The sequence below is a fragment of the Mesoplodon densirostris genome, chromosome 4 (genome assembly GCF_025265405.1).
Source record: "Mesoplodon densirostris isolate mMesDen1 chromosome 4, mMesDen1 primary haplotype, whole genome shotgun sequence".
Lineage (NCBI taxonomy): Eukaryota > Metazoa > Chordata > Mammalia > Artiodactyla > Ziphiidae > Mesoplodon > Mesoplodon densirostris.
In genome coordinates, this window is record NC_082664.1 from 148,010,415 (window position 1) to 148,037,231 (window position 26,817).

Consider the following 26,817-nt stretch of genomic DNA (forward strand, 5'->3'; position numbering starts at 1 on the left):
ATAAAGATGTAAGATCCCCTTAATCATGAGGGTGGTGATAGTACTGTCTCTGTAAAACAACTGTGGGGTGTGGATGACTTCAGTAAATTAGCCAAGGTCCCAAACCTCTGGCAGGGGTTTGCAGTCAGACCGTTGGGCTCAGTCTATGCTCTTGGCCACCATGCCATACCATACCCCACGCCTCAGACTGTTCTCAGCACTCAGCCCAGTGCCTTGCATGTAGCAGGAGATGGATAAACATGTCTGAATGAATGAACACATCCTGGCCCCATAGTTCAGGTTCTTATTCTCTCACTCTTAGAATAACCAACCCAAGAGCAAAGGGCTCTTAAAAAGTGCATGGGCTTGGGTTTATGCCTATTTTTCTGACAGAAACATAGTTCTCATGTTTTTCATGGGTGCCTATGTCCCCCCAGAAGTTAATAACTTCTTGATTCATTCATTTTTTCTGTCTTCAGTTTCATTTTCCCCAAGCTCCTCCGTTTTACATCCTGTACCTTGCCATTAGATGACTGGATTGTCAATGTTTTGTTCTAATTCTGTTGCTGGTAAAAACATAAGAACAAATAACCTCCCTCCACCTGAAAAGTCTTGAATGCCTCCCTGGCTGACTGCCTCCAAGATAAAAATCAGACACTTTGGCCTAACGGCCAAGACTTTTGGTAAAATCAAGCCCTAACACATTTTACCAGTGCTATCTCCCACTTTTACTTGAATCCTCTGTTCCAAACTGAAGTCTTCTTGTAACTTCAAAATTTCTGTTCTAACCCAGCTTTCAGCAATTCATTCAACAATAATGTATTGCGCTCCAGGTCTAAACCAGGCACTGTGCCTGGACCTGAGGATACAAAGATGAATACAACACAGTCCTTACCCTTGGGAAATTACCAGTCTAATCCGGAAGAGAGATGTGACAACAAAATCCTCAAAATATGGGATGGCAAACAATTCATGGGAATTATTCCTACTTGGAGGTGGGCTGGAGCTGACAGCAAGGAAGACTTTCTGAGTTAAACATGTCTGTACTCTTTCCATGTTTCTTTTACAACAAGCACGCATTAATTTTGTAACCAGGAAAAAGGTAATATTCAGTGAAGATTATGGTTAATTTGATTTTGAGCTTCTGAGTTTCAAAGGAGAATAACCATAACTGTAAAAGAATTCATAAAATTAATGAGGGAAAGACAGTCAAGCAATGGAAAAATGGGCAAAAGCTTTAAAGAGACATTTCCCAAAAGATGAAATATTTATGGTCAATAAATATATGAATACATGTTCAACCTCATTAATCACCAAGAAGTACAAATTGAGACCACAATGAGATTCTCTTCGATATCTATTTGAGAGGTGAAAATTAAGAAATCTGACAAAACCAAGTGTTGAAGAGGATTTGGATCAATAAGATCTTGTATACAATGTTGTTGAAACCATAAATTGGTAAAAATCACTTTGGTTAGCAGTTTGGAATTATCTTGTAAAGCTGAAAGTTCACTTAGTCTTTGACCCAACAAGTCTACTCCTGTATAAATATGCAAGAGAAATTCTTGCACTTGTGCACCAGTGGGTTTTATACGAATATTCTTAGTAGCACTTTTGCAGTAGCAAAAACCTGCAACAATCCAAATGCTCATTATCAGGAAACTGGTTGTATTAGTTTGAAGTCCCCAAAAGCGGAGACTGGGACGAGGGCTTGGGTGCAAGTTGTTCATTTGGGAAGTGATCTCAGGCAGCAGGGGTGAATAAGAGGGTGAGATTGAGGCAAAGTAGCAGGAAACACCAACATAAGGAGTGTGATTCCATGGAGACCTCTGAGAAATATACAAAATGCCTCCCAGGGACTTCCCTGGTGGTCCAGTGGATAAGACTCTGTGTTCCTAATGCAGGGGACCCGGGTTCGATCCCTGGTCAGGGAACTAGATCCCACATGCTGCAACTAAGAGTTCACATGCCGCAACTAAGAATTCACATGCCACAGCTAAAGATCCCGTGTGCCACAACTGAAGATCCTACGTGTCACAACTAAAAGCCCTCATGCAACAACTAAGAGCCCGCATGCTGCAACTAAGATCCCACGCACAGCAACAAAGATCCCGCGTGCTGCAACTAAGACCCAGCACAGTCAAATAAATAAATAAACAAATAAATAAATAAATATTTTTAAAAATCCCATATAAAAAAAAAATGCCTCCCAGAATTGTCCATCTGAAGAAAGGGAGCTTGGGGCATTTATCCCTTGGCTCACACCCCCCATTGGTTGAGGGTTAATGCTCTTTACTTTCAGTCTGTGTTTGGGAGAGGGCTGAGAAGGCTCTTGTGGCTTTTGAGAAGGCCTTAAAGCAGAAATTGGAGAGGCCCACGGCCTAGCACTTGCGGTGGGCATTGTCAGTAAATGGAAGGCCCCACAAAACTGGCTACCACATATTTGGCTAAAACCGGTTGTGGGCCAAAGGGAAGAACACAGGTCACCAAGAGCCTTTGCTGCCAGCAACAAAGTAATATTAGCATATTTACACATCGAAATAGTCGACAGCAGCAACCGTAAATAAACTCAGCTTCAGGCAACAAACCTGAGATAGATCTTAGCAATAAAACATGAAAAGTGAAAAAGAAGTCCCAGGACACACCACTATGTATAAAATATCAACATATAAAGAGCAAGGATTAACTGTGTAGCACAGGGAACTATATTCAATATCTTGTAATAACTTATAATGCAAAAGAATCTGAAGCTATACACCTGAAACTAACACAATATTATAAATCAACTGTAGTTAAATTAAAAAAAAAGTTCCCAGGTTATTATGTAGGGAATGATACTACTTTAATAAACAAAACAACTAAAATTAATAATATATGTTTTGGAAATATGTATGCATGTTCACACACACAAATATATACTTATGTATGTATGTAAATACATAGACATATACAAAATTTTAAAAAATTTATTTATCTTTGGCTGTGTTGGATCTTCGTTGCTGCACGCAGGCTTTCTCTAATTGCGGTGAGCAGGGACTACTCTTTGTTGCGGTGCGCAGGCTTCTCATTGTGGTGGCTTCTCTTGTTGCAGAGCACGGGCTCTAGGCGCACAGGCTTCAGCAGTTGCAGCAAGTGGGCTCAGTAGTTGTGGCACATGGGCTTAGTTGCTCCGCAGCACGTGGGATCTTCCCTGACCAGGGATCCATCCCGTGTCCCCCACATTGGCAAGTGGATTCTTAACCACTGCGCCACCAAGGAAGTCCCTCCACTCTTTTTTAGATTCTATTCCCACGTAGGTCATTATAGAGTATTGAGTTCCCTGTGCTATACAGTAGGTTCTTATTAGTTATATATTATATATATAGTGTTGTATATATGTCAATCCCAATCTCCCATTTTATCCCTCCCGCCTCCCCCCCTTTACCCCTTGGTAACCATAAGTTTGTTTTCTACATCTATGACTCTATTTCTCTTTTGTAAATAGGTTCATTTGTACCATTTTTTTAGAATCCACACACAAGCGATATCATATAATATTTGTCTTTGTCTGACTTACGTCACTCAGTATGACAGTCTCTAGGTCCATCCACGTTGCTGCAAATGGCATTATTTCATTCTTTTTAATAACTGAATAATATTCCATTGTTTATATGTACCACTTCTTCCTTATCCATTCCTCTGTCGATGGACATTTAGGTTGCTTCCATGTCCTGGCTATTGTAAATAGCACTGAAATGAATATTAGGGTAATGTATCTTTTCGAATTATGGTTTTCTCCAGATATATGCCCAGGAGTGGGATTGCTGGATCATACGGTAGCTCTATTTTTAGTTTTTTAAGGAACCTACATACTGTTCTCCATAGTGGCTGTACCAATTTACATTCCCACCAACAGTGTAGGAGGGTTCCCTAAAGAAGCAAGACTTTTTAACTTTACATTTTTATAAAGCTAGGACAATTTTTAAAAATAATTTTTTTGGGGGGGCTTCCCTGGTGGCGCAGTGGTTGGGAGTCTGCCTGCTGATGCAGGGGACGCGGGTTCGTGCCCCGGTCCGGGAGGATCCCGCGTGCCGCGGAGTGGCTGGGCCCGTGAGCCGTGGCCACTGGGCCTGTGCGTCCAGAGCCTGTGCTCCACAACAGGAGAGGCCACAGCGGTGAGAGGCCCGCGTACCGCAAAAAAAAAAAAAAAAAAAAAAAATAATAATTTTTTTGGAATTCCCTGGTGGTCCAGTGGTTAAGACTCCACAGCTATCACTGCTGAGGGCGTGGCTCCGATCCCTGGTTGGGGAACTAAGGTCCTGCAAGCCTCATGGTGCAGCAAAAAAAAAAAATTATTATTTTTAATAAAAAAATTTTTTTTTTGGCTGCATTTGGGTCTTCGTTGCTGTGTGCGGGCTTTCTCTGGTTGTGGCGAGTTGGGGCTACTCTTCGTTGCAGTGCGCAGGCTTCTCATTGTGGTGGCTTCTCTTGTTGCAGAGCACAGGCTCTAGGTGCGTGGGCTTCAGTAGTTGTGGCACGCGGGCTCAGTAGTTGTGGCTCGCAGGCTGTAGAGCGCAGGCTCAGTAGTTGTGGGCTTAGTTGCTCCACGGCATGTGCGATCTTCCCGGACCAGGGCTCGAACCCTTGTCCACTGCATTGGCAGGCGGATCCTTAACCACTGTGCCACCAGGGAAGCCCTAAAATGTTTATTTTTTACATAAAAATATTTTTAAGAGCAAGAAAATGATAAACACAAGATTAAGCAATGGGGTGGTGATCATTCTGTAATGTATAAAAATATCAAATCACTGTGTTGAACACCAGGAACTAACACAGTGCTGTAGGTCAGTTATACTTCAAAAAACCCCCAAAGAAACAAGCAAAAAACTCTAAGAAAAAGAGATCAGATTTATGGTTGCCAGAGGTAAAGGTATGGGGAGGGGGAGGGGGAGGGGAAGGGGGATTCGACGAAGGTGGTCAAAAGGTACAAACTTCCAGTTATAAGTACTAGGGATGTAATGTACAACATGAGTAATATAATGAACACTGCTGTATGTTATATATGAAAGTTGTTAAGAGAGTAATCCGAAGAATTTTCATCACAAGGAAAACAATTTTTTTCTTTTTCTTTTATAATGTATCTATAAGAGATGATAGATGTTCACTAATCTTATTGTGGTAATTACTTCATAATGTATGAAATTCAAATCATTATGCTGTATGCCTAAACTTACACAGTGCTTTATATCAGTTATATCTCAATAAAACAGAAAGAAAAAAAGATTAAGCACTGGATGGGGGGATATATGTAAGTTATCAATTCTAGTTTTTAGGTTGAATAAGTAACAAAAGATGGTCACACATGAACAAAAGAATATAGGGTCCCTGACCCATGGAACATATTTAACCCCATCATGTACACCTGAGCTCCAAGAAATAGAATTATATGGTATGATAAGTACATTTAGAGGTACCTATACAGTAAGATGTACTGATAACACAAAGGTGGGAACTGGAAGATACTCCCTCACACCAGGGAAGGTCACGGAGTCTTGACCAAAAAGGTGGCAGTTAATGAGCTTAAAAGAATAAGAAGATTGCCAACCTTGGGAGGAGGTGGGAAGGTTCTGGAGAACGTTCCAAATGGAAAGAGCAGTATGGACAATGGTACAGAAATGAGAGACAGTGCAGCATTCAATAGACTACAGACAATTAGGGTTGATAGAAAAGGAGAATGAAAGAGGTACATACAAGTGATGGATCCAGAAGATAAGGTCCATGATAAGGAGGTTAGGCCTTATTCCACATGGTAAGCAAATAAGAGCATTGGAGGGTACTTTTTATTTATTATTTAAACAATCTTTTAAAAAATAAAATTATTTATTTATTTTTGGCTGCATTGGGTCTTTGTTGCTGCATGCTGGCTTTCTCTAGTTGCAGGGAGCAGGGGCTACTCTTCGTTGTGGTGCATGGGCTTCTCACTGTGGTGGCTTCTCTTGTTGCGGAGCATGGGCTCTAGGCGCACGGGCTTCAGTAGTTGTGGCACACAGGCTCAGTAGTTGTGGCTAGCGGGATCTAGAGTGCAAGCTCAGTATAAACAATTTTTTTTTTTTTTTTTTTTTTTGTGGTACACGGGCCTCTCACTGTTGTGGCCTCTCCCGTTGCGGAGCACAGGCTCCGGATGTGCAGGCTCAGTGGCCATGGCTCAGGGACCTAGCCGCTCCAGGGCATTTGGGATCTTCCTGGACCGGGGCACGAACCCGTGTCCCCTGTATCGGCAGGCGGACTCTCAACCACTGCGCCACCAGGGAAGCCCCAATTTTTTAACACTAACATGCTTTATTTTAATTTAATTTAATTAATTTATTTTATTTTTGGCTGTGTCAGGTCTTAGTCGCAGAGTGCAGGCTTCTCTCTCTAGTTGTGGTACACAGGCTCCAGAGTGCATGGGCTCTACAGCTGAGGTGCGTGGGCTTGGGCTTAGTTGCCCCGCAGCATGTGGGTTCTTAGTTCCCCGACCAGGGATCGAACCTGTGTCCCCTACCTTGGAAGGCGATTCTTAACCACTGGACAACTAGGGAAGTTCCTGAAGTGTACTTTTTAAAGCAGGGTACCGACATGATTTGTTTCAGAAAGATCCTCACAGCAGAGTGGAGGACTGGTTGGAGTGTGCTGCAGGCAGGAAGATCAGTTAGGATAGTCTGATCTTAGGCCAGGTGAGAGATATCAAAGTCCTGATTTACTCAGGAGCTCTGCTGTTTGTAGGCACGTATGGGCTTTTTTTTAAGAGGTAGAATGGGCAGAATTTTATTTCCATTTTCTCCTGTGCTTTTCTTTATAGCACCTAACACCCTTGACTTATATTTACTTATCTGTTGTCTCTTTCCCCCCACCAGGATGTAAACTAAGTTAATTTTGTTCCTTCCTCAATCCCCAAGGCCTAACAGTTCCTGGAACATAATAGGTACTAAACAATTGCTTGTTGAAGGCATGAAGTTTAGCTGGGAAGGAGACATACAGGGTAATAGCCAATAGGGGAAGAATTTCTAATGCTACACTCTGATTTAGCTCTGTATCTCCTATTAATCTCTTCCAGAGCTCAGACTCTAGCTCAGTATTTGACCAAACAATAAATCATTCCTGAGTCTGGCTCTCATCCTTGTCTCAGCCTGAGTTAAATCTTTCCTGCCCCCTCTACCCATCCTACCTGTTCTCTAACTACCTCCACTTTTTATCCCTACAAACACTGATTTTCCGGGTTCCCTTAAGGCCAGGTTCCTCGGCCATATGTTTAGATGGTTCTCACATTGCTATATGATCACATACCTGCTAGATAATCTGCTTCCAGATCCACTCCTCTCCATCCTTCTCTAGAGGCTGACCTTGAAGGGCAGTGTCATCTGGGGTCACTTGCCCTTAGGCTTCCTCTTGGGTTCAGCCAGTGGGAGGTACCACAGGAAGAGAGAGAGAGAGAGAAAGAGAGAGAGAGAGAGAGAGAGAGAGAGCGAGAGCGCTGTATTCGTCAAAGTTCCTATTGGCCCTCCCTCTCCTTCAGCTGTTGCTCTAACTGAGCACTGGTTCCATCTCTTTGCCCCTTCAGGCCTATGGTTGATAATGGCTTCTCAGCATTAGCCCTGGGGTATTTCATTATCCCTTGTTGGTTTCCCTCAACCCTGCCAGCATCTTTATACACTGTCCCTTCATTAACTTTCTTCAGTTACACACATTGAGCAGGCCATCTGTTTTCTGCTGATCTTGGCTGACACAAAAGTAAAAATGGAGAATTTTATCTTTTTAAAAGAAATTGATATGATTCACAAAGTTCACCCTTTTATTTTTTAATATTTTTTTGGCCACACGGGGATCTGACCAGGGATTGAACTCAGGCCCTAGGCAGTGAAAGCGCAGAGTCCTAACCACTGGACCACCAGGGAATTCCCCAAAGTTCACCCTTTAAAAGTATATAATTCAGTGGTTCTCAGTATAGTTGAGCAAATTATATCTTTTTTCATTTAATATGTAATCAAATGTTTTCTGTTACATACTCAGTGGTAAGTTATACAATGTTGCATGCCATAAGTTACTTATTCATATGTTTCAAACTTTCACTATCACAAATAAGGTTGTAGTAAATATTAGGCATGTGGCCATTCTCTTTTGGGTAGAACTTTCTTTCTTTCTTTCTTTCTTTCTTTCTTTCTTTCTCTCTTTCTTTCTCTCTTCTTCTTCTTCTTTTTTTTTTTTTTAGTGAAAACTTTTGTATTTAGAATTAGCCAGCTGGACTCAGTTTAGGTGATCCCAATTTTGTTGGCAACAAAAGCATCATAGTCAGGAGCCAGGCAAACATATGCCTTCTTTTTTCCATCAAGCCTGGTCAAGTTGTTGACCTTGGCCACGTCAATGTCATAGAGCTTCTTCATAGCCTGTTTAATTTGATACTTATTGGCCTTGCCATCCACAAGGAACACAAGTGTGCTGTCTTCTGTCTTCTTCTTGGCTGACTTGGTGGTGAGGGGGAACTTGATGATGGCCTAGCGGTCAAGCTTGTTTATCCTAGGGTGCTCTTTGCAGGGTATTTGCCTCCTGAGCCTCAGTGCTTTGGGCTGTGGCAAGGTGGGTGACAGCCAAATCTTTTTTTTTTTTCTGGCCGTGGACACATTTCAACTCTGCTTTCTTGGTCTTCAAAGCCTTTGCTTTGGCTTCGGCTTTGGGAGGGGCAGGGGCTTCCTTCTTTGCCTTCGGTGTCATCTTTGTGAAAAGGAGGGAGGACTTTTTCTTAAGGAAAAGTTTCTAGGAGTGGTACTGATGAGTCAAAAGAGAGTCACATCTCTATTAAGGCTCTTTGGAAGTACTGTCAAATTGCTTTTTAAGAGAATTATACCAATTCCCATTGCCACAGCTTTCTCTGAATGGACCAATTGCATCATCTCATTAGCCCCGGAAAGTATATAAGGTATATATATATATATATATATATATATATATACTGTTAATGTAGTAGGTGGTATTACCATGGGGATTTCTGTGATAGCCATGCCAATCCTAAGATATTTAAAGCCATTTTTCAGCTAAGTGGGAATGGAGGGACAGTGATTTTGAGGGGATGGAGTAGAGAGAAGGTAAAGGGATTTACTCCTTAACATCCCTCCTTCTCCATCCTGCCTCTTCATCCTGTTTACATACCAGTTTCTTCCTTTTCAGTGAGCTGTGCTTCTTTAGGGCCTAGAATAGTGCCTGGCACTGTCCTGAATATCAATAAACATTTATAAAGTGGATACATAATGGAAGAAGAATGTTAAGATATATGCGCCCAGAGTTGGTTATACTAGTATATGAGCATTAACCGGTTTTGTTTTAATGAACTCTCTGGAATCAACACTTTCCATTCCCTCCATGTAAACATATTGACTAATGTCCATGCCTGCTAAATGCTTTGGATTAGTGAGTCCATCTCTGGAATATCTACATACTTCTTCCTACCAGTTTTGTTAGATGCCTAATAAGAATCTGTTGTGTTTGATCCCACAATTGCTTATGACAGCTGTTTGCCAGAGTATAATTAATTTAATTAAAATTACATAAACTGATGACACATAAGCATGAAAAAGAAAGAGTTGTTTCTATGAAATGTCAGTTGAATGCTTTGGAAATATTAGATAGAGACCAGTTGAAAATTACTGTCAAACTAGACGTTGGTGAGAGAATTAAGAAGGATTTTTTTTTTTTAAGAGGGAGCCTCTAGTTATATTGCTTTGCAAGAAGCTCTAAGTCCTCAGTCAACTTTATTTTTTTATTTTTTATTTTTGGCCGTGCTGCAGGGCATGTGGGATCTTAGGTCCTGGACCAGGGATCAAACCTGCGGCCCCTGCAGTGGAAGCGCGGAGTCTTAACCATTGGACCTCCAGGGAAGTCCCCCTCAGTCAACTTTTAAAAAACGAATTGGAAAGCATAGAAAATATATCATGGATATGAATTATGTAAGAAAGACAACTCAAGAATTCTAATTGCCACTGTTGCTCACATAAAAGGTTTGACCTCACATCAAAAGTTTCTCAAGTGGGTATTCTTTATAGGTTTGAAATGAAAATGAAATATTAAGGTTTGTATTTGTCACTTTTTATTATTCTCTGCTTTAATGTACTTTTCAAATTAACTGACCAACTACTGGGCGAGGTCCAATTTGTTTGGGCAGGGATAAATCCTTATTCCCCATTCTTTTTTTTTTTTTTCCCCCATAGGGGGTCAGGTAGGAGAATTTGTCCTGGTTCTTCCAGGTGACCTACCTAATTGGTGAATTTGGATCTGCCTGCCCTTATAGAGAGGGCAATCTTCTCTAATCATACATGGTTAAAGTTGCCAGACCTCTGCAAGTTGTAGGTTGCAGTTTTGAGGGAGAATATTTTAATTCAAAGAATAGTAAAAAGCCTATTGGTCATCAACCAGAACATTCTTCAGCTCAGCTTTATTGGTATTAAAGTTGATATTTTCAGCTTTTCACTAGTTCCAAACTTCTAAATAAGGGATAAATTTACTGTCCCTATAGTACTCCAACAGTGTTGGATCAGATGGCTTCTATGTACTGTCACAATCCAGACATATTATTTCCCTTTTATTTTAGTCTATGATTCTGTTCATTCAGATAAATAGTTGTCTCTGGTAGTCTGCAGGCAGTAGTCTAATCTTGTTTGAAGTTCAGTCTGTATCTCAAGCCAGACAAAGGAGAAAACATTTATGCCTCCTGAGAAATATTGAAATCAGGAAATATTTACTGAGAAGGGAAGAGGAACTCAAACATGGCTCCTGCCAATCCTTCTATTCTCTCCCCCACCACATCCTGAGAGAGTCTTGCCTGTCCTGAGGCTTTCTGGGACATGTAAACATGGCAAACTTAAGGTCACTGCCTGTATGGATATTTAAATGAGAACTGCAAACATAAGGAATAATAGTCTAGCCTTTTTTCAATGTCCTTTAAGGCATTTTGGAGCCCTATAATGGGTCATAAGATCAATGACCAGTATTTTAAAAGAAATAAAAATAAGAAAGTTGAAAATATCAGAATGCATTGCATAAAATGGTAATATTTCATGAAATGTTTTGTTTCAGAGGTGTGTGTGTCTGTGTGCACATGTGTATATATTCTGGGTTGAGAGGTGGAATATATTTCTTATGGAGGTTCACAGTCAGAAAAGAGTGCAAAGAATATTATTCAGCCATAAAAAAGAAGGAAATCATGCCATTTTTGAAAACATGGATGGATCTTGAGGACATTATGCTAAGTGAAATAAATCAGACAAAGACAAATACTGTGTGATTTCATTTATATATGCAATCTAAGAAAAAGCTGAACTCATAGCAAGTTGTAAAAAAACAAAAAAGTTTTTGCAAAGCATTGGTTTAAAATGCACATTTCTTTTTCCTTTCATTTTCACTCTTTGCTAATTTGCTCTCTGAAACTTCTGCCTTGTGAATAAAAATTGTAGTAATGAATAACCAGAGAAGCAAGGGCCAGTTCTCTCTCTGTGAAAGAGGAATGCAAAAACTGTTGCCCCTACCGCTTCACTCTGAGTCTATCAGATGCTCAGATATCATTAGGGTAGAAGGGCTAAGATTTAGAATCTCATTAAGGAAGAGGATACAGGAACATTTATTTTAAAATTTATCACCTGCACAGTTCAAGCTCCAGGGTTCTTCCAGCTGTCAAATTACAAAGGGTTCAACTTGGCATTCAGGACTATTGCCCTACTTGTCCAGACTGATTCACCTAGATTTCTTCCACATGAATCTGTGCTCCAACCAAACTGACCTCTTGGTGTTTGCTGAACTTCTCATTCTGTATCATTGTACTGTTCCTTCTGCATAGGGCAGTCTTCTCAATTAGCCCATCTCTGCTTGTCAAAGTCCCATCCATCCTTCAAATATCCATTTCCAATTTCCCTTCCTGATTCCTAATATCTTTCTTCTGAATTCCATAAATATCTTTAAAAAAATACCTTTCATAAAAGTACACTTTAAAATATCATTTTTCCTGATTTCAAGGTAAATATTAATGTACTACTGTAAAAATAAGAAGTCACAGAAGAAAATAAAAATACCATTTAAAAATCTATGTGTGATATTATTTTATATTACGTAGCTCAAAAAGTACTATTGCCTCCATTTTACTGAAGAGGAAAGGGATGATCAGAGAGATGAGGTGACCGGTCCAGGGCAGCACAGAGAGTTGGTAACAGAGGCTGGACTTGAAGCCAAGTCTCCTGATTCCCTCTGTGATTCTCTTTGATGGACACCATGCAGCCTCTGGGCACGGGAGGGGACTCTGGAAATAGCTAGGTCTGGGACTTCCCTGGTGGCGCAGTGGTTAAGAATCCACCTGCCAATGCAGGGGACACAGGTTCAAGCCCTGGTCTGGGAAGATCCCACATGTCACGGAGCAACTAAGCCCGTGCACCACAACTACTGAGCCTGTGCTCTAGAGCCTGTGAGCCACAACTACTGAGCCCGCGTGCCACAACTACTGAAGCCCGCGCGCTCTAGGGCCCGTGCTCCGCAACAAAGAGAAGCCACTGCAAAGAGAAGCCTGCGCACTGCAACAAAGAGTAGCCCCTGCTCGCCACAACTAGAGAAAGCCCGTGCGCAGCAGCAAAGACCCAACGCAGCCAAAAATAAGTAAATAAATAATAATAAAAAAAGAAGAAATAGCTAGGTCTGCTGTCCAGAGCCCTGCTTTATTTTCCTGTTTATACCTGGTAATCCAGAACACTACTAAAAAAGTATATGCGTTAAAAAAATTAAATTGTATTTATTTGTTCTTTATTGGTAAAGCACATGGTATAAAATCCAAAGGGCACAAAAGGGCATATGGTGATAAAAGGTCTCCCTCATGCTCCTGTCCCCCAGCCATCTAGTTTCCCTCCCCAGTCTCATTTGTGTCCATCAGATATGTGCTATGCCTGGATAAGCAAATATATATGTGTGTAAATATTAATTATGTATATAATTTTTATAAAAAATGGAATTATATTCTACCCTGCTCTCCACCTTGCATTTTAAAAAATTTGAAAGGGAGGGGCAATATGGGGGTAGGGGAGTAATAGGTAAAAGCTATTAGGTATAAAATAAGTGACAAGGATATATTGTACAGTATGGGGAATATAGCCAATATTTTATAATAACTATAAATGGAGTATAACCTTTAAAAATTGTGAATCACTATATTGTACACCTGTAACTTGTATAATATTGTACAGCAACTATATTTCAATTAAAAAAAGAATAAGAAGATTCTGGGATTAAAGATATTCAATATGGTGTTATCCAATAAACCCAATGCAAATAAATGTAAAAAAAAAAGTCTATGTGTGATACACATTTATGTATATTTATATATTACAAGCTGGTATCATATCTTTTAAAAAATATTTATTTATTATTTTTTTATTTTTGGCTGTGGCATGTGGACTCCTAGTTGTGGCATGCATGTGGGATCTAGTTCCCTGACCAGGGATTGAACTGGTGCCCCCTGCAGTGGGAGCACAGAGTCTTACCCACTGGACCACCAGGGAAGTCCCGGTATCACATCATCTTATGATGTGCTTTTTAATTACAAGTATATACCATGTCATTAATCTTTCTCTTCAACATGATTTAAAAATTTTTTAAATTTTATATCGGAGTATAGTTGATTTACAATGTTGTGTTCAACATGATTTTTAATGGTTACAAATGAACTATAATTTAACAATCATATAACACTGGGCATTTTGCTTGTTTTCACAGCATGGTACTGTATTTTGGGGGAATATACATGGAGTGGTATCCAGGGAATAGTGACAAATTTCCTAAAAGAGCACAGTGGAGTATATTTTTGGAAATAAGAAATTGGGGCCAGTGATAATTTGAAGAAATGTTAAGTTCTCCCGTGAATCTTTGGAAATGTTGGCAGGTATGCTGGGTTTCCCACTCTAAGTGGAATAGGGGTTTGAGCCAATTGCACTTAAATTGTAAAGGGCAGTGACCCCCCAGCAGAATTATGGTTGACTTTGGGGGTCATCCAGGCAGCTGACCCATGGAAACATGCAGGGCTGAGTATGCATGCCTCCTCACCTCAAAATATTTCTATCTTTGTGTATCCTTTAAATCTAGCAGGAAGAGGTGTGCCTCTTCTCTGATTTCTTCCTCTCCCTTCCTCAGCCCTATTTCCTTTTTCTTTTCTGAGATCACGCATCATTAATTATCCTATATCTTATCTTTTATTCTCCCCTCTCAGCTCCTTTGAGAGCTCTTCCTCAAATAGGATAAAGTAAAAACAGGGCTTCCCTTGTGGCGCAGTGGTTGAGAGTCCGCCTGCCGATGCAGGGGACATGGGTTCGTACCCCGGTCCGGGAGGAGGTCCGGGAGGATCCACATGCCGCGGAGCGTCTGGGCCCGTGAGCCATGGCCGCTGAGCCTGCGCGTCCGGAGCCTGTGCTCCGCAACGGGAGAGGCCACAACGATGAGAGGCCTGCGCACCGCAAATAAATAAATAAATAAAAATAAAAAATCACCTCTCTCCTTTACTCTTACTACCCCTGGAGCTATAGGCTTACTCTTTTCCCCCTCTTCCTGCCAAACTTCTGGAATCATCACCCTTTACTGCCTTCATTGCTTCACTACCCCACACCCCCTACCCAAGTGGTCAACTCAGCTTAGAGCCTGGCCCATAGTAGGCCCTGGCTGAAAATCAGTTGCACCCCTCGAGCAAATTGGCGTCTCTTTCCCGGTTCTTCAGAGGGCATTTCTCCGTGGTTAGCAGTGGGTGCTCACTGCCAGACACCAGGGCCTCATCTCCGTGCTCTCACACCCTCAACCTAGTTGCCACCTTAACGCCGCCAGTTTCCAGGTACTCTGGGTTCTTGTAAGGCCCTGCCCTGGCCACCTGCCCGCCTCTCCGAGTTCTCACCTCGCACAGTCATAGCTTCCCCTGTAACTCAGAGATGTTGCAGTCTACCCCTGGGAGGCACCCGTTGCCAGGCCTCCAACTCTGTTCGCCGCGGGTCTCACGGTCACCCCAGAAACAACATGTCAGAGCGCCCCGCACCTCCAGGCCTGCTTGCAAGTCCCTAGATCCAGCGATGACCGAACATTGGCGCACCTACTAAGTGCCAGGCCCACGCCACCTCTGCTACCTTTCACTTAACAGCCTACTAGGCCCCACTAGGTGCCAGATCTGAGGGAAGAGGACGCCGTGCCGGCTCCAGAGGCGCTCGCTGTCCGCTGGGGCGAGACAGCCGCGTAGGCAGATCGTGGCCCTCTAGTGGGGGACCTCAGCCCTGACCGAAGGCCCCTGCCCTGGAGGCCGTTCAGAGAACGAGAGGCCCAGGTTGCAGGGAGCGGGCGCCGGGCCGGAATCGCGCCGGGTGCACGGCGGGGCAGACGGGTCAGGCGAGGGCGGGGGTTCGGCCTAGGTCTGCGAGGTCTAGGGTCCAGCTCTGCCCGGCACCGCCCCCGCCCCGCCCCGCCCAGCCCAGCCCAGCCCAGCCCAGCCCGCCGCTGTCTCCACCGCCGGGTCGGTGCCGCGCAGCCCGCCTGGGGCGGGAGGCGGTAGGCGGTAGGCGAGAGGCGAGAAGCCGGGCCCAGGCCGGGGCAGCCCCTCAGCCGCACCGCCTTGGGCGGGTGCCCAGGTCCAAGCCGCCTTCCGCCTGCCCCCCCCAACCCCCGCCCGCGGCCCCAGCCAGGTCCCGCCGCCAGGCCGGCTCCCGCCCCCGCTCCGCCCCCGGAGCCGCAGCCCCGCCCGCCACCGCCGTCGCCATGTTGTGGCTCCCGCAGCCGGCGCTGGGGACGCGCGCGGCCGAGCCCGGGGCCTGCAGCCGCCGCCGCCGCCAGGTAAGCGCACCGCGCGGGCCGGGCCGGGCGGGGCTTGTGGGCCGGGGCCGCCGCCGAGGCCGCCCCAGCACGAGCTGGGGCTGAGCAGAGCCAGGGACGAGGCCGAGCCCGCGCCCGTACCGCGGCCCGGCCCTGCAGCCAGGCGGACCCTGCTCGCCGCCTGAGGCGGCAGCCACTTCCCCTGACCGCCGCCTGGCGGGCCCCGGCCGCCACCCCACCCCGCCCCCGGCGGACGGGCAGCCTGCCCCTTCCGCCACCCCGACCCGCCGCTACCCCGCCGGGCGGGCACGCTGCTGTCCTCCCGGCGCGGGACGGGCGGCCGCCCTCGGCGTCGGCCCGCGGCCCCCCGCCCAGGGACGGATAACGGTGCCACTTTCCCCCGCTGGGGCGCCCTGTCAGCCGGACCGTCCCGGTCGCCCGAAGAGCTGGCGTCGTCACGGGACAGACACTTGGGGGATCGACCTTTTTTGGCGCCCCTCAGTCCCTCCCCCCACCTCCGCCCAAGTTCTGACCCTGGGGGAGGTTTTTTCGGGAGCAGACGGGTATTCCTGCTCCAGAGTTGGGGGCCCAGGGGGTGACCAGGCCTGTTGATCAGGGTGGAGATTGTCTTTCTACAGGGGCTCTTCCTGCCAACTCGGGGGGGAAAGGCTCAATGTGACCCGAGGGAGGACGGGGAGCGTCTGCTGGACAGATGGCCTCCTGGCCTTGGATCAGCGCATGTGAGGGGGAGGGGTCCGTACGACCTTAGGTATGTCTGCTTCTGAGAACCCCAGGATTATTCGAGCTGCTCAGGGATTTTTAACTTTTTTATTTTCTTTTTTGAGTAGGCCAGAGGTGGCATTAAAAATCCAGGGTTGGAATGAATCCACGGGCCCACCCAGGGCAGCATGTCTGGCACCCAGGACTAGCCTAGAATAGGACTGGCAGTCAGAGAATGGGACTTGGGGGTAAGATGGTACTTGGCTTAGGGTTGGCCCACTTGCCTTCAGCTCTGTGTTCTGGAGGGCCTGTACAGTGCATCTGTTGGTGTGTACAGTGTGGCTGAGGATACAGGATGTGGACAGATAGATGCCTGGCAGGTGCTTGGTGGGATTTCAGGGGTCTGTTTCCTCAAACTCACAGGTACATTATACAGTGAAAGAGAAGAGGAAGCAAGGTGCTAACACATATTTTGACCATTTTCCAATTTTTCCACTGGTCATGGCTTTGATTCATTTAGTAAAATTTTACTGAGCACTTATTATGTGCTAGGCACTGGACTAGGTGTTGGGAGTACAGTGGGAAACCAGAAAGACATGTTTTAGCTTGAGCTCATAGACCAGTGAGAAGGCCCGATAATAAATAATCTTGAAATTTCATTCAACAACAAATATTTGTCAACCAATATGTGCCAGCCATTGTTAGATGTTGTGAAGAAAGCAAGCAAAAATAACTGCCCTTGTGGAGCTTTCATTCTAAGGGGCCAGACAATAAAATATATAATAAAAATATAGTCTGTTAATACGTGCTAATGAGAAAAAGAAGATAGGGAAGGAGGATATGAGTTATTGGGTAGGGACTGAGTTTATATTTGAGTGGTCTGGAAAGGCCTCCTGAGAAGGTGTCTTTCGAATAAAACTTTGAAGGAAGTGGTAAACTAATCATTTCAAACTGTGCTGAGTACAAGGAAAGAAAGGTGAAGAGAGTGGTAAGAGATATGGGCCTTGATTTGGGTTGGGGGCTCAGGGAAGGCTTCCCTTGAGGAAGTGACATTTAGGCTGAGACCTGAAGGAGGGTGAAGAGTTAACCATGTGTGGAGCAGCAGAGAGCTTGGCAAGTTGGAGGAAGTGAAAGAGGCCTGTATGGCTGGAGGGGGAAAAGGACAGGGGAGATAAGTTTATAGAGAGGTGTGTCAGATCACTGGGGGCCTTGGGGACTGAATGCCTTCCCTCCTTAGTTTGGATTGTATCCCCGGTGTAATTAGGAACCTTTGAAAGGTTTTAAGTGAGTGACACGATGATATTTACATTTTAAAAGGACTCTGGTATGGACAGAGATAAACAGGTAAGGCAAGGCTTTCTGTGTTGAGTGGCCACACTACTTGATCTGCTTCGAAAAGCCTCACGCAGTCTGGGGGAGGATCCTTTTCCTCAGAGAGACTATTTTGCCCAGCTTTTATGAAGGGAAAGGAAAATAGATGAACATTTCTGGAGTGCCTGTTAGGTGGGAGAATCCATTTTAGAGACTTTTGCAAACATTATCATATTTAACTTAATCCTCCCTGCACTCTAAGAGAAAGGGGTTGTCCTGCCCCCTTTACATATACAAGCTCGGAGGAGTTAGATGACTTATCCAAAGCCATATTTGTAACATAATCTGTATTAAAACCTAGATCTTCCTGATTCCAGAGCGCACTGGCTCTGGAGCCAGACTACCGAGTTTGTGTCTTGCTTTTGCCACTTACTAACTGAATGATTTTGAGTTATTTAACCCCTCTGGTGCCTCAGTTTCCTGTTTGGAAAAGCCTCAAGCTTTTCTCAGCTTAAATGCAGAAAAATGTATCTTACCTCCTAGGGTTGTTGTGCTGATCAAATTAACTTAGTACAAATGTTAGCTGTTATTATTACTTAAAATTTTTAAACACCCATGCTGCCTCCGTGCCCTTTTGTCATTTTGGATGAGATTAAGTATATAGACAATTTAATTCTTGAATATTGTGAGACTCTTTTCCTCCAAATAACTTAATGCCAGTGTTCCATGTGATCAGTCCTTCAAGGTTGATCTCTTATTTCAGTCTTGACACGGTGCTAGGGCTTATGGATACAGTGTGAGTTCCTTGCCTCAGGAAGCTCACGGTATCCAGAGGAGGTCAGATAATTAAAAGAATGAGCTACAATGTATTTAACAAATTCTCTAAAGCCTTTGTAGTTAGAGAACTACAGTTGAGGGCCGTAAGAACTAAATGCCTGGGGAAGTAGGGAAGGCTTTAGGGCGAGGTGACTTCTGAACTGGGCTTTAGAGGAAGAACAGAAGTTTTGCAGGCAAGCAAGACTGGGCAAAGGGCAGTCTATGAAGAGAGAGTCATGTGTGAAAGCATGGAGCCATGAGAGACTTGGTTTGTCCAGGGATGAGGCTGGTAAGCTGAGTTGGGCTTGTGAAAGGCAGGTCAAGTTTGGATTTAATTCTGTAAGTCACAGGGACATATCAGAGACTATTGGATGCATCAAATACGTATCACGTGATGGGTGTTGCTGTTAGAGACTGGAGAGAGATGTCATCCTGGGAGGTGACTTTAGTTTGGTGGGATCTCTGTGCTTCAGGATCTTGTTCTCAGTTTCATAAACCTGAAATTCAGTTTGTAGGGCACGCAGAGCTGATTGGATCCAGGGAGACTGATTAACCAAACTTGGAAGAGACTGATGCATAAACTCAGGGTATTAACTAGCCTTGAGAAATGAAACTGCAGAATGACAGATGTTTCCCTCCTCTGGCCATGGCCCTCCCCACCCCCACTCCCTGACTTCTGGCCAGGGCTGGGACAGACTAACAAACTCTTGCTCCTCAATTCCCGTTTGTTTTTCTCAGGCTCCATGAAAACTAACCCTTTTTGTGAACATAATCTTTCCTCAAGCTCTATACAGTATAGTTAACAATGATTAATTGATAGAATGAATGATTCTGTACCATTTGGGTGGGATCCTGTGTTTGTGAAACTTAAGGAAAAGGAGGAATAACTTTTTCAGAGATAAAGTATTGGAAAAGGGGATTACTGGAGAAGGTGTGCAGATACCAAGTGGTGTGGGTAATTTTGTGGCCAAGGGGTGGTTGTGGACAGATGCACTGGAAATTGTTCGGAGAGCAGAGGTCTGTGAACTCTTGGAAGAGGTGGGGCAGAGGTAGTTTCTTTTGGTTGCACTTGAAGGAGAGATTGGTTTAGGATTTTCATCTTCCCTACACATTGGAGACAGAAAAGAAGGTAATAATTCTTGCCCTCTACTCAGCGTGGTCATGGTGAGCTTTCCTGTTGGATTGCAATCTTCATGAGGTTTGAGCTTCGTCTTAACGCTTCCTTCTGCTTCCACAAAACTGGGAAGAGTGGTGGACCCTCTAGAGTTTTGAATCTGTATTTTTCTACAGCAAAAAATAAAATCCAAATAGACCAACCTAGGTTATGGATTAATTATTTTTCTTTTAAAACTCTAAAGAGCATTCATGTAGAAAATTTAGGCAATTCAGATAGGTATACAAATGAAATAAAACTGATAAATCTTATAACCTAGAGCTACTGTTTTAATATTTAGTGTTTTTATTAGACGTTTATCTCCAGCGCTATCTTTATATGCGTTTGTTTTAACTTTTTCTTTTCCTACAAAAATAGGAGCATCCTGAATAGGAGAGAGTTCCTACTGTTGATGCCTGTGAGGTGGAGCAGTTGCATATACCCACAGTCTGTGTATGTTTCCATTTGTGGGCATCTGGTCCATTGTTCTCCCCCTTCATGCTTTAGGAGTATAGGATGGGATATCCATTAGCTTATTAATTTGGGGAAATGTTTTTAGGGATAAAAGTGCTACTTCAACCAACCATTCATTTTTATTTGACAGTGGGAAGTGTTTATGTATGTGTTGAAATGGCACATTGGATCCTTTTTATGACTGAAAGAAAAGTTAATGAACACCTTTTGAGTTTGGTGTCACCACAGAGTCATTCCTCAAATCCATCAGCAGAGAACAGGTGTCCTCTGTTTGCTGTGTGACTTTGGGTAAAGTCACATTTACCCAAATACTCCATTTCAGATTCTAAAGGTATTGTATCAAGAGGTAATGGTGTCCCGCTTCCTCTCATTTACACGCTCCAGGAGATGAAAAGGATGATGATGTCTATTTACGTGATTGATTATAGAAAGACTTATGCTATGTTGAGTGAAGAAAAGGGGTATGTCTGCTGAACAGATGAACTCCTGGCCTCAAGTCAGTGTGTGGGGGGGCGCAGGGAGTCTGTATGACTTGGTTAATGTCCATTTGTGAGCTCCAGAAATATTGCAGACCCCTGACATTTTTTCGAGTAGTTCAGGGGCGGCATTAAGGGTCTTCTGAAAACTAAATCCACAGACTTATCCAGAAAAGCAAGGGCAACACCCTAGGTTTAACTCAGAATAGGTTCACTTCTTCTGCAGAACAGAGTTCATGTCAGATCTTACCTCTTAGTGGTGGGATTAGAGTGGTTTTTACTTTTTTCTTTATATTTTTGCCTGTCATTTGAATTTTCTATAAGTTTATATGTCATTCTTACAAAAACAATGGGTAAATCTGTTTTTAATTTTAGAGGCAAACATTGAATGCTCTAAAGCAAAAACTCAAACTGCCCAGAAATATGTCCCTCTAGAAGAGGTATGATGTTGGAACTAGCTATCCCTCCTCGGTAGGCAAGGAGGCTTGCCTTTGGTAGATGTGCAGTAAAGACAGCTCTCCCCAGCAGGTGAATTAGGCTAGAAACTCTGATCGGTATAGTTCCTGAATTCAGGGAGCCACGGCTGCACCCATCTGGGAGGAGCTGATGAGCACAATGACTAGGCTTCTAGCTTCATTTGTTGGGTGTTTTTTGGGGGCATGCTTCTAAAGAAGTCACTTCTTTTGGGCATGGCCCTGGGCCCTCTCCCACGGACCACAGGGCTCTTAGTCTCCTACACATTGACATGGGGGATGCTAAAGAGAGGGGTTCCTATGTATGAACCTCACATACATTCCTGGAATTTCCCTCCTACTGGAGGTTCAGTCCATCCTGGGAGTGAGGCAGGGAGCTACTTCATCCTTATATCCATCCAGTCATTGGGCATAGGAACGTTTACCCACACTGCCCTTAGCAAGCTGGAGCTGAATGTGAGCCAGTGGAGTGGGTTCTGGCTCCACTTTTATTCCCCTGGTTTGCTGCCGTTCACAGCATTCTACTCCCATCTGTCAATTCAGTTCTGAAGTTAAAGTTGTTCTTTAGCAAGCCAAGGGCAGAGTGAGACCAGAGAGAGAGGTCTTGAAGGTAGGTGACCTTCAAGGTGACCATTGTAACTGCAAGCCTCTCAAGGCTATTCCAGGGCCTGAAAACACCTCTGAGGCAGAGCTTTGGCATTTTTGGAGGAGAAGGGAGTCCAGGGGTGGGCAACAAGCAGCTGTTCAGATTCTTCTGGGGCTTGGCCCAGCCGAGGCTCGGGTGTGTGTGGACAAGGGCTGCTCTCTGCCTTTGCCTTGTTAGACTCTCCAGACCTGAACTGAACTGGCTGAGGTTGTAAAAACTGCTTCACTGTCTGAGACGTCATTAAGGCTATAAATCTTCAGGCCCTGAAAAATACTAGGTGTGTGATTAATACTACTGTTGTTCTTAGTTAGAATGCTTATGTGTATTTAAAATCCTTTGAAAAAAAAATCCTTTGGAGCCGTTTTACAACTGGGCCATCAATGATCAATTATCTACAGTTGTTTATGAAAGGCCCATGCTGGGCGCAACACAGAGCTGGATGCTCTGTGGAGCATAAAAGAATCATGTGAGATGAACTTTGCCCTCAAGGACTTCCCCCACCGAAAGCAGTTGGAGAACAATTTGCTTCCAGACCAGTAGTGTCTTAAGGGGGCTTTTCTTTCTGATGGTGGTGGTTACTTTCACACAAGTAACCCCTCTGAGATGGCTGGGGTTACCTCTGGGGAACATTCTCTGGTACTCAAAATGGATTGAATGACCATTTGGGAGGAGAGAGGTGGTGGCAATGATGTAATCTCATCCTTCATTACTTCACTTGTCTCCCTTTGACATTGCTTTTCTAAGCACCTGTACCCTTTAGGAGAAGGTAGCCACCTACCCACAAACTAGGCACCCCAGTGCCTATCGTTCCAACATTATAGCTGCATTCCTCTGAGTCTGAAGACGTTTGCCTTTCCACTTAGTGTCCCCTTTTAAAATATTTACACCTGGGACTTCCTTGGTGGCACAGTGGTTAAGAATCCGCCTGCAATGCGGGGGACACGGGTTCGAGCCCTGGCCCAGGAAGATCCCACATACTGTGGAACAACTAAGCCTGTGCACTACAACTACTGAGCCTGTGCTCTAGAGCCCACGAGCCACAGATACTGATCCCGAGTGCCACAACTACTGAAGCCCGTGTGCCTAGAGCCTGTGCTCTGCAACAAGAGAAGCCACCGCAATGAGAAGCCTGTGCACTGCAACAAAGAGCAGGCCCCCGCTCGCCGCAACTAGAGAAAGCCCACGCACAGCAACGAAGACTCAGTGCAGCAATAAACAAACAAACAAACAAACAAACAAATAAATAAAATTTTCAAAAACTGTGTAAAGAATTTAAAAAACTGTATAAAGAATAAAAAAATTATTTACACCCCTTGAGAGGTCAGTCTTTTATTTTTATTTTTTTGCAGTACGCGGGCCTCTCACTGTTGTGGCCTCTCCCGTTGCGGAGCACAGGCTCCGGACGCGCAGGCTCAGCGGCCATGGCTCGCGGGCCCAGCCGCTCCGTGGCATGTGGGATCTTCCCGGACCAGGGCACGAACCCATGTCCCCCGCATCGTCAGGCGGACTCTTAACCACTGCGCCACCAGTCATTTAGCAGTTCATCACTAAACTGTAACTTTAATTACCAGGAATTAATTAAGTTAATGGAGAGAAATACTGGGACCCAGGCAGGCACTTGGGGCAAGAGTGTCCGAAGGGACATGTTCCTGCATGACAGGAGAGAAGTGAGGGCAGCAGAAGAAACTTTCATGAATGTTAGTTGCTGCAGGCAGGTACTGCTAACACTGGGGCCACCCCAGTGGTCCTGATGACCAGGGTCTAGGGTACAGCATGGCCTAACGCTGGTACAGGGGGCTTTGAGTGGAGGTGGAATTTGGGCTCAGTCTTAAAGGATTAGGAAGATTGTTTTTCCTTCATTTAAAAAATATGGTATGGCTACCAGGGGGTAAGGGGGTGGGGGGGAGGGATAAACTGGGAGACTGAGATTGACATATACACACTATTATATATAAAATAGATAACTAATAAGGACCTACTGTATAGCACAGGGAACTCTACTCAGTACTCTGTAATGGACTATATGGGAAAAGAATGTAAAAAAGAATGGATATACGTATATGTATAACTCATTCACTTTGCTGTACACTTGAAACTAATGCAACATTGTAAATCCACTATATTCCAATAAAAATTAAAAAAAAAAATTTGGGCATTCCTTGGCCGTCCAGTGGTTAGGACTCCGAGCTTCCACTGCCAGGGCCCAGGTTTGATCCCTGGTCGGGGACCTAGATCCCACAAGCCGTGTGGTGCAGCCTTAAAAAAAAAAAAAAGAACATATACACAATGGAATATTACTCAGCCATAAAAAGAAACGAAATTGAGCTATTTGTAATGAGGGGATGGACCTAGAGTCTGTCATACAGAGTGAAGTAAGTCAGAAAGAGAAAGACAAATACCGTATGCTAACACATATATATGGAATTTAAGGGAAAAAAATGTCATGAAGAACCTAGGGGTAACACGGGAATAAAGACACAGACCTACGAGGGAGGGGGAAGGGTAAGATGTGACAAAGCGAGATAGCGGCATGGACATATATACATACCAAATGTAAAATAGATAGCTAGTGGGAAGCAGCCGAATAGCACAGGGAGATCAGCTCGGTGCTTTGTGACCACCTAGAGCGGTGGGATAGGGAGGGTGGGAGGGAGGGAGACGCAAGAGGGAAGAGATATGGGAACATATGTATATGTATAACTGATTCACTTTGTTATAAAGCAGAAACTAACACACCATTGTAAAGCAATTATACTCCAATAAAGATGTAAAAAAGAAAAAAATATATATATATTCAGTTTAGAAAATTTTGTAACATTCAAGAAGAAAATAAGTCCCTCATAATTTTACTACCTGATGATAGGCGGCAGAGAGGAGTAATCCTTTTACAGTGAAAGTCAGAGCATGTCGCTCCTTTACCCCAGGTCCTCCTATAGCCTTCAATCTAAGAGTGAAAGTCAGTCCTCACAGTGGCCCTCCATTATTTGCTTCCCACCCCCATCTCCTGTGACTGCCTCTGCTCTGGTTTGGGTTCCTTGAATGCCTCAAGCATTTCCCTGCTTCAGGGCTTTTCTACTTGCTCTTCCCTCTGCCTAAAACCTCTTCTCCCCTGTATTCACGTGGCTTGCACTCTCACTTGCTTCAGAATTGAGAATGTAGTCGTTCCATTTTATGATTTCCTATTGAGACAATAGGACAGTTGAACTCCTATTGAGAAAGGCTATATGACTACCTGACATATCATGAATTTGCTTGTTTGTGTCCATTTGTCTCCTAGTGGAATGTCAGCACTGCATGGGGAGGGACTTAGTCTGTTCTATTCACTGTGGTATCTGTAGTGACTAGGATAAGGCCTGGCACCTAGGAGGTGCTCAACTAATATTATCAGTTGAATGAATGAGCATGCATGTATGTGTGTAGTGTGTGTGTTGTGGAAGTCGAGTGGGAAAGGACAGTGTGGCTAGAAGCTGTTGTGGGGGATGGGTATGGATGGTGTGGAGAGTGAGGATGCTTTGGGCAGGAATGGAGGTTGGAGATGTGGTCCAGTCTGTTCCAGGCTGTACAGTCTCATTTCTTACTGGTGCTGTTGAAGGTGAAGGCAGTGATTTGGTGCTTCAAGGCGGGTGAAGAAGCAGCTGCTGAAATTTAAAGTCTAGGCCTAGACGACAGAGGTTCCCAAAAGTCTTGCGCGAGGGTTGGAGCTGATGTGATTGGCTGTAGGAAATTATTGTAAGTTTTTGAGCAGAGTGAACAACCCGTGAAAATGGTGATGGGGAAGATTGGTTTTAGACATATAGGATGACTGTGGGGAGAGACCAGAGGTGGCGAGAAAAGCGGTAACAAGGACAAGAATGGAGACATGGAGCAGAACAGATGACATCTGTGAGACTTAGTAATGGCAGAATTCTCCCCAGCTGCTGTGTGGCCTTGACAAAAGCTTCTAGTGCTCCCGACTTGGTAGAGCTTAAAGTACTGTCCGTGGTTTCAAATGAGTTTTGGAAGCAGGTGGGGAAAGCGGGCACAAGGGAAAGAGGAAGAGTCCTCTCCAGGTTCACTAGGTTGATGGATCTGGTGGGAAGCGGGCCGTCGTATCCTGCACTGGGCCTGCATCTCACCGACTGTAACCCTGGATGGGAGCCTGTCCTTTCTGATCCACTGGAAACTTTCCTGTCCGAGAGTAGCTGTAAGTGCTCTCAGGTTTTCTTCTGGACCTACACATACACCAGGATAGTATCTGAAATCCATTTGTTCGATTATCTTCTTTCAACTCCATTTTCTGTCTCCATAGTTTTATCTATTCCTCAGAACAAATTGTCTTTGACTCACAAATCCATTTGGATTGGATTAATTGACGGGAAATACTTATTTCTAAATGGTTTCTGTTTCATTAGGCCTCTAGCGTGTTTTTAAAAAGGCTTCTGCCAAGATAAGATCAGTGGAGAAGTGATTTTGGTATAATCAGCTTCTTTATTATCTTTTGGTACAAGTTATGTTTTGAGATTGGTGTTCCTGATGTATTAATTCCTAGAATAAATATTTCAGTGCCTGCTCTGTGCCAGGCACTATAGGCACTGGGACTATAACAGGGAACAAAATAAACAAAAATCTTACTTTCGTGGAGCTTGTAATCCAGTGTGTGAGGTCTTATAGATAATAAACAAGTAAAATATAAAGTATGAGAGGTGGTGAAAAGTATTACAGAGAAAAACAACAAAGCTGGGATGGAAGATAGAGAGGTTTGGTGGGGAGGCAGATTTTCTGCTTTAAATAAGGAAGTCTCACTGATAATGGACATTTGAACAGAGTTCTGAAGTAGTAAGAGAGGGAGCCATGCATTTATCTGAGGGAAGAACAGTCAGGGTGGAGAGAAAAACTGGAGTGAGGAGGAGGAAGGTATGGGAGAGGAGGCCAGGGTGGTCCCACTGGGCTTGTAAATCCTAGTGGGGGCCT

At 44.2% G+C, this 26,817-nt stretch overlaps 1 protein-coding gene, 1 non-coding gene and 1 pseudogene across 9 annotated transcripts in view; 2 read left to right on the forward strand and 1 right to left on the reverse strand.

Moving 5' to 3' along the window:
• The first annotated feature begins 1,840 nt into the window (after window positions 1–1,840).
• On the forward strand, window positions 1,841–1,913 carry TRNAR-CCU (transfer RNA arginine (anticodon CCU)). Its single transcript has one exon. It is a non-coding gene; the product is annotated as a tRNA-Arg (tRNA).
• Window positions 1,914–8,246: 6,333 nt separating this feature from the next.
• LOC132488192 (large ribosomal subunit protein uL23-like) lies at window positions 8,247–8,706 on the reverse strand (annotated as a pseudogene).
• Window positions 8,707–15,734: 7,028 nt separating this feature from the next.
• Window positions 15,735–26,817, forward strand: part of ZNF592 (zinc finger protein 592) — a 61,236-nt gene continuing 50,153 nt past the window's right edge. For 6 of the 8 annotated variants that reach the window (XM_060097449.1, XM_060097453.1, XM_060097450.1 and 3 more), the window contains exon 1: window positions 15,735–15,819. The gene's annotated coding sequence lies outside the window, so the exon portion shown is untranslated. The remainder of the gene's footprint in view (window positions 15,820–26,817) is intronic. The other 2 variants (XM_060097458.1, XM_060097454.1) reach the window with 1 other exon arrangement.